This window comes from Chiroxiphia lanceolata, unplaced genomic scaffold, assembly GCF_009829145.1.
Source record: "Chiroxiphia lanceolata isolate bChiLan1 unplaced genomic scaffold, bChiLan1.pri scaffold_65_arrow_ctg1, whole genome shotgun sequence".
NCBI lineage: Eukaryota > Metazoa > Chordata > Aves > Passeriformes > Pipridae > Chiroxiphia > Chiroxiphia lanceolata.
The window spans coordinates 130,506-136,825 of NW_022476530.1; the positions used below are offsets into that span (position 1 = coordinate 130,506).

Here is a 6,320-nt window from a genome sequence, read left to right on the forward strand (position 1 = left end):
GTGCACAGCGGCGGCCCCAAGATGGCGCCTCCCATCACCGAAAATGGCTGCGCGCGGAGGGGCCTCTGCGACCGCCTCCAAAATGGCGGCGGGAGGGGAAAGGGGAGCGATGGAGGCCCACGAGGGGCTCGGGTGTGACGTTCCCCTCCTCCCCCACGCGGGACCCCCCGACACGCGGGGAGAGCGGCGTGGGGGGGCGACCCTCCCTCCTCTTTCACGCCCCCTGTTTCCCGTTGCCGCCATGTCAGCAAATGCCGCATCCAAGATGGCGGCGCTGGAAACCCCCCTTGTTGTCATGGCAACCGCGACCAGGCCTCAGCGCTCCGACCAGGCCCTGGCTGCGCAACTTTAATTAAAGTAATTTAAGTAATATAATTAAATAAATGTTGGATTACCTTGTTTTGTTGTGTTAATTAATTCGGGTTGAGGCTCCACGAACAGGCTCAGGCCCCTCAAATAGGCTCAGTTTTTTTCCCTCCCATGTTTCCTCCCCTAACCAGGTCCAGGCCTGGGACCCCACAAACAGGGCGATCCCCACTCCTTAAGCCAGGCCTAAGACCCCCAGTCCCAGGCCGGCTCCAGCCCACCAGTCAGGCCAAACCCTTAAACCAGGCCCAGGCTCCATAACCAGGCCCAGGCCCCTTAAACCAGCCCCTCCAAACCCAGCCCAAGCCCCTCAATTAAGCCCAGCTCCACATCCTTGAAACCAGGCCAACCACCCCCCACCCAAAGCCCAGGTTTAAGCCCCTCAAACCAGCCCTGGACCCAGGTTTATGTCCTAGAACCAGCTCCAGAACCCAGTTTAAGTCACATAACCAGGTTTAAGCCCCTCAAACCAGCCCCAAAACTGGGTTTAAGCCCCCCCAACTGGTTCCAGTTCAAGCTTTAACCCCCGAAACCTGGGTTTACACGCCATAACCCAGCCCCAGGAGCCACTTTAAGCCCCACAGCCAGCCCCTAATCCAGGTTTAATCCAGCCCCAGAACACACAGACTGAGCCTCCCCTGGACTCAAGCGAATGGTTCTTTATTCTAAAAACGGACAAAACCGCCTACACGGCCGGGCGGGGGGCGGGGGGGGGGGGCACAGGGGGCAGGTCGGGCTCAGGGGCAGGTTTAAGGGGCAGGTTTATGGGGCAGGTTTAAGGTCACCCCCCACCCCCAGCGGCCGCAACTACAACGGACACGGATGAGCCGGGGGGGGGAGAGGCCGCGGGGCCCCCCCTCCCCCCACGGGGGCAGCGGCGTCAGAAAGGGCTTTTTTTAGTCATTCTTGCCCCAAAAAAACTGAAGAAACACCACCAAAAAGAGGAGAAATGTGCTGAAAAACGGCCCGGGAGGGGGGATCTGGGGGGGGGCTTGAGGGGGAATTTAGGGGGGGGGGGATGCTGCGATTTATCCCCAGAAACAGAAAAAATGGAGATTTTTTTGTCGCTTTTTTGCTTTTTTTTTTCCATTATCTCTTTTTTTTTTTTTTTTTGGTCGTTTTTGTTTTATTTAAAAAGGACCCGAAAAAGCTCCAAAAGCTGTGGCGGCGCCCCCCCCCCCCCCCCCCCCCGCCCCCCCCCCCCCAAAACCCCCCGATTTTGGGGGATTTTAGGGGGGGGGTTTCTCGCATTGGGGGGGTTGGAAAAAGAGGGGGGTGGAGAGGAGGGGGGAGGACACAAAAAATCCCAAAATTCCAAAGAAACAAACAAACAAAAAAAACCCCACAAAAGAAACAAAAATAACGACAAAGAAGAAACGAAATTCCAAAAGGGGAAAAAAAAACCCCAAATAACCATCCCCCAAAAATCAAATAGCTGAAACTCCCCTCCCAAAAAAACCCAAAGCCCGAAATATCTGCCCCAAAAAGTCCCAAACTCCCTCAAAACAAGCCTCAAACTCCCACAACAAATTCTGATTCCTCCAAAAAATAAACCCCAAAAACCCACCAAAAATTCCCCCAAAAACCCACAAAAAAATAATCCCCAATCCCCCCAATATTCCCCTCAAAGAGCTCCCCCAAAAGAGCCCAACCCCCCCCAATATTCCCAAAAATAAACCCCCCAAAAAACACCCAAATTCCCCAAAAACCACCCAAAATTTAAAAAAACCCCTCAAATCCCCCCCAAAAATGGCCCCAAACACCCCCAAATTAAAGCAGGAAAATCCAAAAATGTCCCAAAGAGTCCCATTAATGAGGGGCCCCAATTAATGAACAGCTTTGTTAATTAAGAACCCTAATTAATAAAAGGGTCCCATTAATTAATGGTCCCATTAATGAAGGCCCCCATTAATGAAGAGCCCCATTAATTAAGGGTCCCCATTAATGAAAGGCCATTAATTAATGAAGGGCCCCCCATTAATGAAAAGCCCCAGTTAACGAGCAGTCCCTCATTAACACTAATTAGGGGCCCCTTTTTAATGATGGAACCCCATTGGGGGACTCCATTAATGCTAATGAACTATTAATGAAGGGTCCCTAATTAATGTTAATGAAGACCCCGCATTATTTAATGGGGTTCCTAATTAACGGACCCCATTTATTACTGAAGGGCCCCTCATTAACACTAACAAAGGACCTTAATTAACGAAGAGCCCCATTAATGAAAGGTCCCTTATTAACACTAATGAAAGCCCCCCACTAATTAATGAAGGGCCCTTATTAACACTAATTAAAGGTCCCCATTAATTAACAAAGGCATTCCAGTTAATTAATTAATGAGGGTCCCCCCATTAACACTAATTAAAGCCCCCCACTAATTAATGAAGGGCCACCATTAACACTAATTAAGGGTCCCCATTAATTAACAAAGGGCCCCCCATTAACACTAATTTAAAGGTCCCTTCATTAATTAACGAAGGGCCTCTAATTAACACTAATTAAGAGCCCCCATTAATTAGGACCCCCCCTGGGAAGGGCCCAACCTCCCCTTTCCCTCCAACCCCCCCCAAAACTCCTCCAAATCCTTCAAAAATCCCCCCAAAAAACGATTCCAACTTTTCCAGGGAAATTTAATGATGGGGGGGGGGGGGAGGGGAAGGAAAAACCAGGGAAGGGGGGATTTGGGGGAATTTCCTGCTCCATTTCCCTCTTTTCATCCCAAAATCTCCCCTCCCCTCCTTTTCCTCCCCCTCCTCCCCCCCCCCCAAAAAAAACCTTCACCTGGAAGGAAAAAAAAAATCAGAGGAAAATTCAGGTTATTTTTGCCCTTTTTTTCCCCCCCTTTTTTTCCCCCCAAATCCGGCTCTTCCCGCCCCTCCCCCACTGCATGGGAGGGCTGGGAATTTCGGGAAGTCTCCCTTCCCTTCCCCTCCCCCCCCCTCCCCGCCGCTGAAAGGTGGGAATTTTTCCCTTGGGGGGGGTGGGGGTGGGGTTGGTTTTTTTCGTTATTTTTTTTTTTACACAATTACAACAAAATTCTTTCTCAACAAACTTTTTAAAAAAAAAAAAAAAAAAAAAAAAGGAAAAATTTACAGTTTTCGTTCTTTTTTTTTTTTCTTTTTGTTTTTTTTTTTTTTTTTTTTTGCGTGATTTTTTTGGGGGGTTTTTTTTTTAGTTTGTTTGCTTGGTTTTTTTTTTTTGTTGTTTTTGGTTCCCGTTTTTCCCCCTTCCCCCTCTCTCTCTCTCTCTTCCCCCTCCCACCCCGATTCCCAGGATTTTTTTTTTTCCTGCCCCTCCCTCCCCAAACCCCCCCCCCCCCCCCCCCCCCCCCCCCAGTTCCCAGGTCCCTCCCGCCCTCCCCCCCCCCCCTCATTCCCGGATTTCCTCGGAAGTGTTTGGGAAGTGCCGCCCGCGGGCCGGGGTTCACCGGTACCCCTGGTAGCCGTAGTAGTTCCTGTAGTACCGGTCTCTGTCCTGGTAGTAGTTCTGCCACTGGGAGGGGAGAGAGACGGGGGTTACTGGTTAAACTGGGACCTCCTGGGACCTGCCACGGAGCCCCTTCCCTGTCCCATTCCCCCAGTCCCATCCCAGATTCCCAATAGGAACACCCTGGAATGTTGTTACTTCCTGGTTGTATAACCAGTAGTAAACCTGTTGCTGGGAGGGGGGTTACTGGTTAAACTGGGACCTACTGGGACCTGCCACCGAGCCCCCACCCCCTCCCTGTGCCATTCCCCCAGTTCCATCCCGGATTTCTCCAGGAACACCCTGGAATGTTGTTACTTCCTGCTCAATTCCACCCAATTCCATCCCAGATTCCCAGTGGGAACACCCTGGAATGTGAGCCCTGTACCCCATTCCCGGTGTTCCCCCCATTCCCAGTATTCCCGGTGTTCCCAGTTACCTCACGGTTGTACTGCTGGTAGTACCCCTCATTCCCAGTATTCCCAGTACTCCCAGTATTCCCAGCATTCCCGGTTACCTCGCGGTTGTACTGCCAGTAGTACCCCCCATTCCCAGTATTCCCAGTATTCCCAGCATTCCCGGTTACCTCGCGGTTGTACTGCCAGTAGTACCCCCCATTCCCAGTATTCCCAGTATTCCCAGTGTTCCCAGTTACCTCGCGGTTGTACTGCCGGTAGTGCCCCTCATTCCCAGTATTCCCAGTATTCCCAGTACTCCCAGTATTCCCAGCGTTCCCGGTTACCTCGCGGTTGTACTGCCGGTAGTGCCCCTCATTCCCAGTATTCCCAGTATTCCCAGTACTCCCAGTATTCCCAGCATTCCCGGTTACCTCGCGGTTGTACTGCCGGTAGTGCCCCTCATTCCCAGTATTCCCAGTATTCCCAGTACTCCCAGTATTCCCAGCATTCCCGGTTACCTCGCGGTTGTACTGCCGGTAGTAGTCCCGGTATCTGTCGTAGTTGTAGTCGCGGCCGTAGAACCGATCGTCGTAACCCCGGTAACGGTCGTAGAAGTTCCGGTACCCCTGGGGGGGGCACGGACCAGTAAGGACCAGTACGGACCAGTACGGACCAGTACAGACCAGTATGGACCAGTACAGACCAGTACAGACCAGTACGGACCAGTACAGACCAGTACGGACCAGTACAGACCAGTACAGACCAGTACAGACCAGTACGGACCAGTACGGACCAGTACAGACCAGTACAGACCAGTACAGACCAGTACAGACCAGTACAGACCAGTACGGACCAGTACAGACCAGTACGGACCAGTACGGACCAGTACAGACCAGTACAGACCAGTACAGACCAGTACAGACCAGTACAGACCAGTACGGACCAGTACGGAGCAGTACAGACCAGTACAGACCAGTACGGAGCAGTACAGACCAGTACGGAGCAGTACAGACCAGTACAGACCAGTACAGACCAGTACAGACCAGTATGAACCCATTTCCATCAGGATGGAGCAGTTTATAAAGAAGGAAGGGAAGGTTTGGGAAGGGGAGGGGAGTGGGCAGGAACAGGGGGGGAAGTGGGTGGGAAGCAGGAGGGGAGGAGGCAGGAAAAGGGAAACAGGAATTGTTCAGGAAGCAGGAATGGGGCAGGAATGGGGCAGGAAGCAGGAATGGGGCAGGAATGGGGCAGGAAGCAGGAATGGGGCAGGAAGCAGGAATGGGGCAGGAATGGGGCAGGAATGGGGCAGGAAGCAGGAATGGGTCAGGAACTGTTCAGGAAGCAGGAATGGATCAGGAATGGGGCAGGAAGCAGGAATGTGTCAGGAAGCAGGAATGGGTCAGGAATGGATCAGGAATGGGGCAGGAAGCAGGAATGGATCAGGAATTGTTCAGGAAGCAGGAATGGGTCAGAAGCGGGTCAGGAAGCAGGAATGGGGCAGGAATGGGTCAGGAAGCAGGAATGGGGCAGGAATGGGTCAGGAATGGGACAGGAAGCAGGAATGGATCAGGAATGGGGCAGGAAGGGGTCAGGAAGCAGGAATGGGGCAGGAATTGTTCAGGAAGCAGGAATGGGTCAGGAATGGGTCAGGAAGCAGGAATGGGGCAGGAATGGGGCAGGAAGCAGGAATGGGGCAGGAATGGGGCAGGAATGGGACAGGAAGGGGTCAGGAAGCAGGAATGGATCAGGAATGGGACAGGAATGGGTCAGGAATGGGTCAGGAATTGTTCAGGAAGCAGGAATTTCTGGGGCCGTGGTGCTCACCCCGCGGTTGCCGGGCTGTCCCCAGTACTGCTGCTGCCCGTACACGCGGTTGTCGTAGCCCCGGCGCTGGCCCCCGACTGCCGGGAAAAAACGGGAGCAGCCGGATCAGAGCCGGGATTTGGGAAGCCCCGAACACCCGGGGCCCTCCCCACGGCCCCGGATCCCCACATCCAGCCCCTCCCTGTGTCCTGGGATCCCCGTATCCATCCCCTCCCTGTATTCCTGCATCCCGTTTCCCCTCACTGTATCCTCGGACCCCTGGATCCC

General features: G+C 53.1%; 1 long non-coding RNA gene across 1 annotated transcript; it reads right to left on the reverse strand.

The window, feature by feature from the left end:
• Window positions 1-3,706: 3,706 nt before the first annotated feature.
• LOC116781800 lies at window positions 3,707-6,163 on the reverse strand. The gene is made up of 3 exons (XR_004354983.1): window positions 6,054-6,163; window positions 4,748-4,855; window positions 3,707-3,858 (listed from the first exon to the last, which is right to left on the reverse strand). It is a non-coding gene; the product is annotated as an uncharacterized LOC116781800 (long non-coding RNA).
• Window positions 6,164-6,320: the final 157 nt, after the last annotated feature.